Source organism: Cryptomeria japonica, chromosome 10 (assembly GCF_030272615.1).
Source record: "Cryptomeria japonica chromosome 10, Sugi_1.0, whole genome shotgun sequence".
Lineage (NCBI taxonomy): Eukaryota > Viridiplantae > Streptophyta > Pinopsida > Cupressales > Cupressaceae > Cryptomeria > Cryptomeria japonica.
The window spans coordinates 461,352,579-461,366,003 of NC_081414.1; positions in this window are offsets into that span (position 1 = coordinate 461,352,579).

Genomic DNA, 13,425 nt, shown 5'->3' on the forward strand with positions numbered 1-13,425 from the left:
ACTCAGTGACATCATCGAGCAACATAGGAACATGATTGAAGCCAAAGATAAATCAGTAAAAAGATAAGATGCACAAATTCCAACAAGTCAAACAAACATCTTGATCTTCATTGTCAAAAGTTGAAAGTGCTGATAGGACGATCATGCTGTCTGGTTTCAGGGAATGTGGTACCTCGTCTAAGATAGGACACAGTCTGGTTTCGAGTATACCACACCCTGTATAAGACCCATGATAATGTGCCAAGGATGAATGATATTAATGTTGATGTTCGATTGATAAGACAATTTGATCAGTTTGAATGCTTGGTTTGATTGAAAAGGTTCATTTGTTTAAGCGTGATTTAATTAAAGCACAATGTGTGATTGCATGTTGTTGGAGGGATGCTCAGTGATCTGTCTTATGCACAAAGGGGATATGTTTTTGTTTTTGCGTTCATTGTTTTAGGACTTTATTTGACTGTTTAGGGATTTTTTTAGGACATTTTTTTATTTTCTTGGATTATTTCATGACATTTTTCAATTTTTTTTGAATTATTTCAGGACATTTTTCAATTTTTTTTGAATTATTTCAGGACATTTTTCAATTTTTTTGAATTATTTCAGGACATTTTTCAATTTTTTTGAATTATTTCAGGACATTTTTCAATTTTTTTGAATTATTTCAAGACATTTTTCAATTTTTTTTGAATTATTTTAGGACATTTTCCAATTTTTTTTGAATTATTTCAGGACATTTTTCAAATTTTTTTTGAATTATTTCAGGACATTTTTCAATTTTTTTGAATTATTTCAGGACATTTTTCAATTTTTTTTGAATTATTTCAGGACATTTTTCAAATTTTTTGAATTATTTCAGGACTTATTTCAATTTTTTTGAATTATTTCAGGACATTTTTCAATTTTTTGAATTATTTCAGGACATTTTTCAATTTTTTTTGAATTATTTCAGGACATTTTTCAATTTTTTTGAATTATTTTAGGACATTTTTCAATTTTTAAGAGTTCCAGTGATTGATCATGACAAGGGGAATGCACCCAAAAGACATATGTACAAGAAACAAGAGTATGCAAGACAATAATGTTGACCAATCACAGGCCTGGAATAGAACATTGGGTCAAGACAAAGATAGACATGATAAACCGACCGAGAGAAAGCATAGCTAGAGGTCATAATAGATGACGGAGCAATGATCTCGTTACACATGGCACCCGATTGCCAGGTTTTCACCATGGTACTTTCCCGAAGCGCCTGCTTGCTAGGTTTTCACTAGAGGGCGAATCATTTTTCTTTACTTTTTTTTTTTTGCTCTTTTTCTCTTTTGTTTTTTTTTTCACTTTTTTTGTATTTTTTCAGGATCATACTTGAAGAAGTGCTGATAGAAAATTATGCCCAGTACTTGTGAAGGTGCATGCTGTTTACAGGATCAGACAAAGGTTTACCTTCTAGAGTGGCAAGCTGATATGCCCCCGAGCCATATGCTGCAGTCACTATGAAAGGCCCGACCCAATTAGGTTCAAACTTACCTTTGATGATGTCAGTAGACTATGCATTCTTAGGGTTTGCCTTTAAAACCAGATCTCCCACTTCGAAGTGTTGCCCTTTGACCTTCTTATTATAAGAGCGATGGAGACAATTTTGATATGCTTGCAAATGTGTTAGGGTTGTCTGACGTTTCTCATCTAACATCTCAAGCTGATGCAACCGAGAGACTCTGTGCGTCTCATCATCAATTAGATGTTGCAAGGAAACACGCAAGGAAGGAATCTCCACTTCCAAGGGTAAAATGGCTTCTGCACCATACACCAAGGAATAAGGTGTTGCGCCAGTAGGTGTGCGGATAGAAGTGCGATAGGCCCATAGTGTTGGATTCAACTGTACATGCCAATCTCGACCAGCATCATTGACAACCTTTTTTAGGATCTTGATAATGGTCTTATTTGATGCTTCAGCTTGACCATTACCTTGTGGATAGTATGGACTGGAGAAACGGTGTTGGATATGAAACTTTTCACAGATTTCCTTGACATCTTTATTCTTGAAGGGACGACCATTATCTGTGACTATGGCAAGGGGAACCCCATATCTGCATATGATATAATTCAATAGGAATTTTGAAATTTGCACACCAGTGATATAGGTCATGGGGATAGCCTCGATCCATTTTGTAAAATACTTTGTGGTTGTAATGATGAACTTGTGTCCATTTGTAGATGTCGGGTGAATCTTGCCAATAAGATCCAATCCCCATTGAGAAAAGGGCCACGGAGATATGACAGAATGAAGCTCTTGGGCTGGTGCATGAATGTAGTTTCCATGGATCTAGCATTTGTAGCATTTCTTAACAAAATCATGAACATCCTTTTCCAGAGTGGGCCAATAATACCCAGCATGAATCAACTTTTTGGCTAAGCTCAGACCATTGAAATGGCCCCCACATATACCATCGTGAACCTCATGTAAAGTCGTTTGTGCTTTGTCAGAATCCAAACACCTGAGGAGGGTATGGTCAAAGGAACGATGGTAAAGGGTGTCGACAATGATGACATATTTGGCTGTATGTCGGATGAAGGCTCGACGTTGGTTAGCGGAAAGGTTAGGTGGTAAGGTTTGGGATTTCAAATATTGATATACATCATTGTACCACGGGGAGTTAGGACCAACAAGAATGCACATCACATCTGCTGTTGGAATGTCAAAAGAAGGAACCAGCAACTGTTCAACCAAAAATTCACATTTGTCCATATTGTGGGGCATATTTAACATGGAAGCGATTGTAGCCATCGCATCTGCCGACTTGTTTTGCATTCTTGGAACTTAACTGAAATGGATGGCCATGAATTTTGTCTTGAAGAAATCTACCATGTGCTTGTAGGGAATAAGTTTTTCATCTTTTGTTTCATAGTCATCATTCACTTGTCGGATGACTAATTGAGAATCTCCATAGACTTGTAAATGCGTGATGTTCTAGTGGACCGCTACTCGGAGTCCTGTGACCAGTGCTTCATACTCGGCAATGTTATTGGTACAATGAAAAGTTATCCTGTAGGACTTGGGAATAGCATCACCTTGAGGGGTGACAAACAAGATGCCTGCTCCAGACCCAAACTTGGTATGGGATCCATCAAAGTATGACTTCCATTCATTAGAAGATGTGAGAGAAAAGACTGATTCATTTGGAAAATCGGTCAACATGGGATGATCATCATAAATAGCAGCCTCTGCAAGTTGATCTGCTATGACTTGTCCTTTAATCGCTTTTCGCTCCATATACTCAATATCAAATTCACTGAGGATCATAACCCACTTTGCTAGGCGACATGTCAAAGCTGCTCTGCTAAGCAAGTATTTTAGGGGATCAATTTTTGCAACCAGCAATGTTTGGTGATTTAACATAAAGTGTCGGAGCTTTTGTGTTGCAAATACCACTGCTAAGCATGCTCGTTCAATAGTTGAATAATTTAGCTCATAGCCTACTAGTGTCCGGCTGATATAATAAGTAGCTCACTCTTTGGCGTTCTCATCATGTTGGGCCAAGAGAACTCCTAGTGCTGTTTCAGTTGCAAAAATATACAATATAAATGGCTTTCTTTCTATAGGAGGCATTAGAATAGGCGGCGACAACAAATAGTCCTTGAGAGCTTGAAAGGCTGATTGACATTGCTCAGTCCATTTAAAAGTGATACCTTTATGCAATAGATGCTGGAATGGATGACATTTGTCTGCCAACTGAGCTATAAAGCGGCGGATTGACTGTAGCTTTCCTTGCAGACTTCTTAGTTGACGGAGATTAGAAGGAGGAGGCATGTCCATTATTGCTTTAACCTTGGCCGGGTCAACTTCAATGCCTCTATGAGAAACAATGTACCCTAGTAATTTGCCAACTGTAACACCAAAGACACACTTCTTTGGATTGAGTCTGAGCTTGTAGGTCTCCAGTCGGTCAAAGATTGGGCCCAAGATGGCTAAATGACTATCTCTTGTGACAGATTTGCATAATAAGTCATCAACATAGTCCTCCATCAAAGTATGCATGAAATCATGGAAAATTGTCATCATCGCTCTTTGATATGTTGCGCTTGCATTTTTAAGACCGAAGGGCATCACATTCCAATAGTAGGTACCCCAAGCACATGTAAATGCAATCTTATGTTGGTCTTCAGGAGCAATACAAATTTGGTTATAGCCGGAGAAACCATCCATCAATGAGATCATCTCATATCCAGTAGTCATATCAACTATGATGTCGATATTTGGCAGTGGAAAATCATCTTTAGGGCATGCTTTATTGAGATCCCTAAAATCTGTACAGATTCTGATGCCCCCAGTTACTTTGCTAACTGGTACTAAATTTGAAATCTAGTCTGCATAATCGATGGGTCTGATAAAGCCCACATCCAGTAATTTTTTCAGTTCTACCTTGACCAAAAGAGCCACTTGGGGATGCATCTTTCTAAGTTTCTATTTGACAGGCTTGGCATCTGCTTTTAATGGCAAGTGATGAAGGACTAATTCTGGATCGAGGCCAGGCATATCTGCATAGGACCATGCAAAGCTGATCTTCTTCTCAAGAAAGAAATTAACAAAATCTATCTTTTCCTGCTTTGATAGAGAAGCAGCAGAATGAATGACCTTAGGGTTGTCAGGTGTACCCAAATTGATTTCTTCGGTCATTTCCACAAGCAATGTTGATTTATCCTGACTTGATAGGGGTATGTCCACTCTTCCACCTTTGGGCACCTCAGAGAGGTTTTCACCCATAGGTATGTCTTTTATTTTTACTTTTGCATGATCAGAGAGTGCCTTATGGTTTTCACTCAAAGACCTATCTTTTTGATTTTTTACTTGTTCTTTTCTTTTTTCATTTTGATAACTGGAAGATGGAGTTGACTCCCCAAAATATGCTATGGAATCTAGGTCAATAGCAAATCCTACCTTATGATCACCTTGTGGTATGCCTTCCCGTAGTCCAAGGAATTCTGCAATTGCTTCGTCATTTTGAAAACAGTCCAATGTGAGTGGTTCTTGTTGGTCATGTTGGATAAGCTAGGGATAGACGAGGGGAATGTCATCATCGGTTTTAAGGAGAGAGAGGATTGAGATGGTAAAGATGTAAACATATGTGGTATCACTGTCTAAACTACTTGTATCTGATTCAGAGCTTGGATCCCAGAATGACTCTATCCAAGCATTAGGACATGTTTTAGGAAGAGGAGTTATTTCATGTTTGTCTTCCATAGGCAAATTATCAGGGTCAAGGAAAATATTGTCAAGGGCATAGGAGCTAGAAGAAAAAGAACTCCACTCCCATTCATTGGAATCAGTTTCAGGTCGGATATCCTCAGGTGTTATTTCATCATCAGAGTCACGCCCTTTTCCACTCATGGTCACTTTGGTAGATGAGGATCCAATTCGTAATGGTACAAAACCTAACCCTAAAGTTGGAGGTCGCATCTTGGGCATAACAAGTTCTAGCCTTCCATTCTTGTTCAGGACTAAGCCGCTGCAGCCGTCATATCCTTTCTTTTGTAGCATAGTAAATCCTTTGCCCTACCGTTCCACTGGCAACCTGACAGGTGGGGTCTCAGTTGGATCCTTATAAATCCAATCTATGACATCATCATCTAAAGTTTCTTTGTCAAGTTCACCCCATCTTGTAAATGTAGTGGGAGGCTGATATTGAATAACTACCTTAGGTTCCTTTTGCAACAAATGTGGTTTGCCATATGATTTTGGAGATATTGGTAAATTCCCGATGAGGAATTTTTGATCCATTGAATATTCTCCGCATCCTTGGTCCTGTATCTTCAATTTTCCTTTGACAGCATCTAACAATTCATTAGGATCCACATAACTATGTGATTTGGCCTCTCTATTGACTGGGACTTGCTGCTGCGGAGAATCCTTTAGGGCAGCACAAAATTGAAATGGATTAGGATATCCTGGAATTGTTATCTCAGTTCCATTGTAAGGATATTTTAAACATTGATGATAAGTGGATGGAACTGCTTTCATTGCGTGGATCCATGGACAGCCAAGAATCATATTGTAATGGAGATCAAGGTCTAGGACCTACAGGAAAGTGTTTTCTGTCACTGGCCCGACTCTGATAGGCAATGTAATTATCCCTTTGGATGGGTGCTCAACATCATCATATGCTTTGATTGTTATTCTTCTGGAAGCATCAATGTTAGTTTCTGTATAACCAAGGCCAATGACCACTCTAAAGGTACAAATATTAAGACCCACTCCGCCATCTATCAAGACTCGTCGGATTTTGCAATTATGGACAAAGACTTCAAGATGTAAAGGATCATTATGAGGGAGCTTATCAGGTGAGATATCATTATCAAAAAATGCAACATTTTGGGAAACAGCTAGATGTCCAATTCGGGCTTGAAACTGGTCAACATCAATGTCTGTCGGGATAGTGGACTCAATTAAAGCTTTATCTAAGACTGCACGATGCATGGGGGACATTTTCAACAACTCAAGGATTGATATTTGTGCAGGTGTCTTTCCTAGATGATCCAAGAGATTATACTGACTAGCAGGAGTTGGTTTGGGAGGAGCTACAGGAGCTCCTTTCAGGACTATTTTGGATCGACGAGTGGTGACCGCGCAAGAAGGATCTTGTTCCTTTACTCTTAGGGTGGAAACATACTCATTTGACACTCGGAAACAATTGATGACATTGTTATAACTAGTATTTGCATAATTTGCTATTTGGGTAGAGTTTGAAGAAGATGCTTTACCCTTGTCATGATCAAGCAAAGGAGTTTTGAAAATGGTATGATCAGTGTTAGAGGTCACGTTGGGCAGATCTACCTCAATTACTCCTTTCTCTAACAAGTCTTGAATCATATGTTTCAATTGAAAACATGACACGATTTTATGTCCTTTTGACCGATGGTACTCACAATATGCATTATCATTCCACCAATGTGGCTTTACAACTAGTTTTGCCTTGATATCTAGTAGCTTAATAAATTTTGCTTGTATTAATTGTTTCATTACTGATTCAATAGGCTCTCCCAATGGCGTAAATTGTTGAGGAGGCCCATCCCTTGATCGGAAAGGTTTGCATTGCTGATTTTGTTGCTGGCCTTATTGTTGATTATATTGTTGAGTGTATTGTTGAGGATGTTGTTGGTATTGCGGTTGTTGAGTAGCATTGCTCGCTGGTGTTTGATTTTGTTCCATAGTTGACATATTAGGAACACTCAATTTCTTGATTGTGAATGGGGGTTGATTTGCATTTACCGCTCTTGCATCAACACCTCCATCATTAGTGACATTCTTGTTCTTATACCAAAATCTATTTCTATCCCCTGAATTGTTCATGTCGTCACCGTCTTTGTTAAGCTTAATGATTCCCTTGGCTACAAGAACAGTTTCAATGTTCATCCCTTTCTTAATGAGTTTCTCTATAGTAATGGGACTTTTCAATTTTAGTTCATACATCATTTCTGGGACCAAATTTTGGATAAATAGATTCACTTGTTGTTCTTCAGGTATATCTAGGGAAGAACGACTATACAAGCTTTGCCATTGTTGCAAGAAAGTCACTAATGGTTCACCTTGCTTTTGCTTGGTGTTGCATAAATCTGACATGGTCACGTCACTGTCGATGTTGAATGCGAAGTGAGATATAAACTTTTGAGCCAATTCAGACCAAGTCTTTATATTTCCTGGCAGATGCGAATACCAATCCATGGCTTGTCCCATGAGACTTCGTGCAAATAAGCGCATTAAATATGTTTCCTCATAACTCACTTCAGTACATGCTATGAAAAATGCTTGAATGTGGTCTTTTGGATTGCCATTCCCTTTATATTTCTCAAAATTAGGTGCCTCAAAATGTTTAGGGAATGGAGGCATGTATAAGCTCTTGTCAAATGGATTAGGACATAAATCTTGATCTATATACAACTTCTTCGTTCCTTTAGTTTCTAATGCGTCAACTTGTCGTTGCAACTTCTCAAGCTGTTGCGCAATTGTAACAGATTTTGGAGGTCCATCATTAATCCCAGTGGGTACTCTTTGTCGATACATCGTGTTTCCGATCGGTTGTTGATGTTTTGAAATGGCCGTTTTTGGTGTCTCCGGCATATAATGTTCTTGGTACATCTCTTGTTGTTGTGGTTGTGCCATGCCTTGATATTGACCTTGTTGTTGTGCTTCTTGTAGCCTAGGTTGATATTGCAATTGAGGGTGTTGTTGATATTGCATAGGCGCCAATTGTGGTTGTGAAGTATGATAGCTTGTTTGTCTTGGCACATATTGAGGCACATGTTGTTGTTGATGCTGATGAATCAAAATTTGTTGACTTTGTGCCAATTGTTGTCGCGGTGTATGGCACTTGCATTAACTTGCTATGTTGTTTGTCCAATCCATTGTGATGGTTGCAAGTTTGCATTAACTTGTAATGGGGCAGAAGGCACTGCAATTTGTTGTCGAATGTGATATTGTTGTTGTTGTACATTGCTTGTTTGCACATTCGATTGTACCTTTTGTGTATTACTCAATTGTTGCAACAATTGTTGTTGGTGCAAACCACTATCTGTAGCTCTTTGTGTCACCATTATCGAAGGATCTATCGTAATAGTGTTTGGCAAATATATTGAGCTTAATGAGACATAAGAACTTTTTTGCATCATGGAATTGTTTTGGACATTGGTGATATCAGGCATTCCAGTCGTGAAGCTTTCTTGCATCTTAGATTTTGATCCAATTTTATGCATGTAAGGAACCACTTCTTGTTGAGGGGTATTTGTTAATATTTACGTGGTCTTCATTTGATCTTGTGTTACAGGTGTTGTGTTGAATAGTGGATTATTTATTGTCTCAAATGGTGACTTTTGAGGAATAGTCACTGTCAATGCCTTTGAAGCACGTTTACTCATCAAGGTAGATTGAGTTTCTTGTCACATATTTTCTTCATTTGGATGCGGAGAGAAACTTAACAGCTCACCGCCTTGTTGTTTTTGCACATTGATTTGCTCACTTGAGGAGGTCACATTACTCATCATGTTAAGATTTGTTTTTGGGAACATCTTAAAGTCCTTGTTCAAGAATTTATCCATCTTTTTTGTTAGCTTTGGATCTTGAAGGAACATATCAACATCATTAGAAGCATCGAAATCTGATGAAGAATCTGGTTGGACATTTGGATTTGTTTCTTGTTGAATGCCTTGATCTGAACCAAATCCTTGTGAAAGAGTTTGTTCCTCATGTAATGTTTGAATTTCATGTTGCAGGTTTGGTTGATTCCAATCGAAAGGTGCATTTCCTCTTGGTGTTGGTGGAACACTCCCATGTCCTAGTTTCATGGGTACAAATACTGGTTCATATAATGGAGGTGGTCCAAGTTGAACCATTCCATATGGTGGTAGTGATGTGTTTGATAAACCTTCAATTTGTACTGTTTGACTAGTTTGAAATTGTGAATTTGATGTGTTGTCAATGGGTTGATACGTTGGTTCACCCATCTTTTTAGATTTTGATCTTGTTTCAACAGGCATGTCACTTATGCAAATGCAATATTTTTGGAAATTTTCAAGGACAATATATGATATGCAAGTAAATGCAAACTAAATAAATGAGAATGCAATCTATGGCAAGAATGCAACCTATGTTTTTGGTTGTTTTTCAATATTTTGACAAACTTTTTGGAATGCAAATCTAAAAGAGACCCTAAGGAAATTGAAATGATGTCCAGACCTCAAAGGACAAAAGGACCAAGTGACAAAAGGACAAAATGACAATGTCTCCCCTATATTCTTGGATACTCATCTAGGTTTGACCAAATGACAATAATGACATAAAGAGAAAAGGTTTGATAAGGTCTAGACTTCCTAACAATGACTTAGGGTTTATCAAAGATTTGGATTACTCAAGTATGACAAAACCTAGTTTTGACACTATATGCAAAGGAACAATTACTATGCAAATGACCCTAATATGATATGATAATGACCTAAGCCTAGGTTGAATTATGAAATGGTATTACTTTAATGCAAGAGGACACATGCAAATGGATGACCCTTATTGATATGCAAAGGTGTATGACCTAGGTGAAACCTAACCTTGGTAGTTGACAATGACTTTGCAAAATGCAAACCTAAGATGAACCTAAATCTAAGTGACATGAATGTTGAGACAAGATTTTGAAAAATGTTTGACAACCATGTTTGAAGGTATTTTGAACTTTGTTGAATGAAATGTTCTTGGGTTTAACCTTGTTTTGAATCAATTCATCTTGTTTTTGAAATGAGATTAAATTCAACTTTTGACAAGCAAAGAAGACAAGATATTTCAACTTAGACTCAAGACAATCATGCTCATTCACACATTTCTTATGGTAGGCAAGGACATTAGGTACTTGAGAGGTAGACTCGTTATGGGATTCAAGGAGAATACATAGATGCTTGACCCCACAGGCTCCCCTCCATGGCACTCACTTCTCAGGGCAGCCAAGCATTAGTCCCCATGGAAATCTCCCCATGGCAAACTTAGTATCTCTTCCAAGTATCCGAACTTGTCCTTCTCAAGCAACTAGAAGGATTTTTGGCCTCTAAATACAAGGTGTTTAGTAAGGATTTCTGTTAAGTGTTACTCCTTGGTGTCACGCAAGCGTGATTGAGACATTAAGCCCACCAAGATACCAAACAAATGTAGTCGCGCAAGCACAATTTAGACCATGAGGTCCTACTTAGATGTTGATATGAGAAAGAGTTCAAGGGTCATCACTTCCCAAGTAACTGCAATTCCCAGGTAACCCTTCCTTAAAAGCTTTCTCCCATCAGGTATTTTTTTAGAGTGAGTTAGAATGCCAAGGTATTCTAGCCATACTCACTTTGGGTCGTTCCCTTCTCACGATTGTCACTTGCTTGCAAAAGAAAATGGTCGGGAAGCAGGCCCTCTAAAGGTGACACACAATCAAAAACATGAGCATGGTATCAAAGATCTGGATTTCTGATCACCCTAAGAAGGATGAGAGAATACTCTCCTACTCCAATGTCAAACTCATCAATCAAAGCAAACATATATTCATTCCATCCTATTTAGAAATCATACTAGGTGCCTAAATATTAATTACAAACACAAAGTTTAGTTGTAGTCCAAGGCAACCTGCAAAACCCAAGTCAGAAGTTTGATATGTTTAGTCTTTGACTATCGAACCTGCATAAAATGTGTTAGTATTTTCATTTGTTGTCTTTGCCATGCGTATGCCAAGGTGTTGCATAGAGAATCAGTACCAAAAACCAAAAAAAGCAGAAACATAATGCAAAAGAAAATAATTTGCAAGTGAAAAACACTGCCTTTTACCTCTATTTCTGTCCCTACACAGGTGCAGAATGTCTCACACAGGCGTAGATTTTCCTTGACACAAGCGCAGAATGCTTGACACAAGTGCAAAAGTTCCCAGAAAACCTTGCATTACCTTGTTTCTTGGGTTTTTAACATGCAAATCAACTCAAAAGCACTCAAAAGCATGGTTAAATGGTTAGTTCACGTCGGGTTCACCAATTAATGTAGCTAGGAAATCAGAAATCATCAAAGCAAATATCAATATTAGTCATAGCTCAATCACAAAAGCTCAAATGCAATGATCAATCCTAAACACACTGAATAAAGACATGAAAACAAGACATTCAATTCAAGATTGAAAACTAAACAAACCAAATGCAGACTTGAATGTCTCCTTCATGTGGCTCCATTGTCCTTCTTTCTCCTTCAAATAGCTTTGTTGTGGATTTCACCTACAAGTGCATGCACATGAGATGAAAGCAAGTAGACAAGATAGTAGCGCAAGAATACTTGAAGCGTGATTGATTCGACAAAGTGATTAGTTGGGATTGAAGAAAATCATCCAATTTATAGACAAATTGGAGAAAAGATCAAATTAGCATGAAGAGATTCGAATGGAAATTGCAAATCAAGCATGTCAATTATGACAAATTATGACAAATTTGCACTTTCTATGCAAGATTGATTGATTGATGATTCATGACAAAATTATGACAAATTTCTATGTCAAAATTGATTGATTGTCAATTATGACAAATTATGACAAATTGAAATGTCATTCCCATGAAATTAGGAGGAAAATAGGAGAGAATTGAAATTAGATGAAATAGAAATTAGAAAATTGGAAAATAGGAATTAGGAAATTAGAAAATGAGGAAAATAGGAATTTAGTGAATTAGAAAATGAGGAAATTAGGAATTAGGAGAAATTAGGTAAATCAATTAATAATTTGTCATTTATTAATTAATTCACAAAAAGAGGAATAATTAGTTAGCCAATTAAATTAAACATTTAATTGTGACACAAATACTTAGGATAAATAAATTATTTAACCTAGAGGGAGAAATGACAAACAGGGTTAAATGAATAAAATCATGAAACCCTAAAAGATGAATTAGAAATGCAAGGATGACAATTAGGTCTTGACAAAAGATAATTGATATCGATTCGATTTGATCATGATTTTGACTTGATAAATGACCAATGTTGATAAGTGATTTGATTGATAAATGCGCCAACTGACGAGGGACAATGACTAATTTATTTGAATTGAGAAAGACAATGATCAATGACAAATCAATCGCAAAATGACAAAATTGACAAGAAGACAAGGATTGATGACAAAATAGATCACAAGATGACAAGATTGATGACAAATTGATCAAAAGACAAGAATTGATGACAAATCGATCGCATGATGACAAGATTGATAAGAGGACAAAACCCTAATTAGGATTGACGATGTCCAAAATGATGACAAATGAATACGCACATAGATGCGACAGGATAAGATTGACCAAAATCATGATTGAAGATTGTTATCGACAAGACCAAATTCGAAAGTGAGACAACTAAAGAATGCAGAAGAAGGACTCGATGCTCGCAAATGATAAAGACCAAGTGCGTGACATAGGAGAAATGTTAATGCTATGCAAAAACCCTAAAATAAGGCAATGTGCAAATGTTAAAGTATGATTCCGCAAGCGTTGACCATTTTTAGGTGTCTACATTAATATCAAATGAAGGATGATAAGTTTCTCCCATACTACTGCATGGTTGAAGACCTCAAATAGAATTTGACTTCAATCACATTTGAACAGGTTCCCAGAGAAAACAACAAATCTACAGATGTTATGCCAATAATTAGATCCCTTCTAGAGATGCCCAAAAATAGTACAAAGTATGACGTCTTGGTTGAAAGTCTCTTAGTGCTTAAATATGACATGCCAGAGTCACAAATGGTCTATGAACTTGTTGGCTCTGATTCCCCTTGGTATCAAGACACATACACTTACCTTAACAACAAAACCATTGCATACCATCTCACCAAAACTCAACAACAAACCTTCATTCGCCGATCCACTCGATACACTATCCTTGGAGATACCCTATTT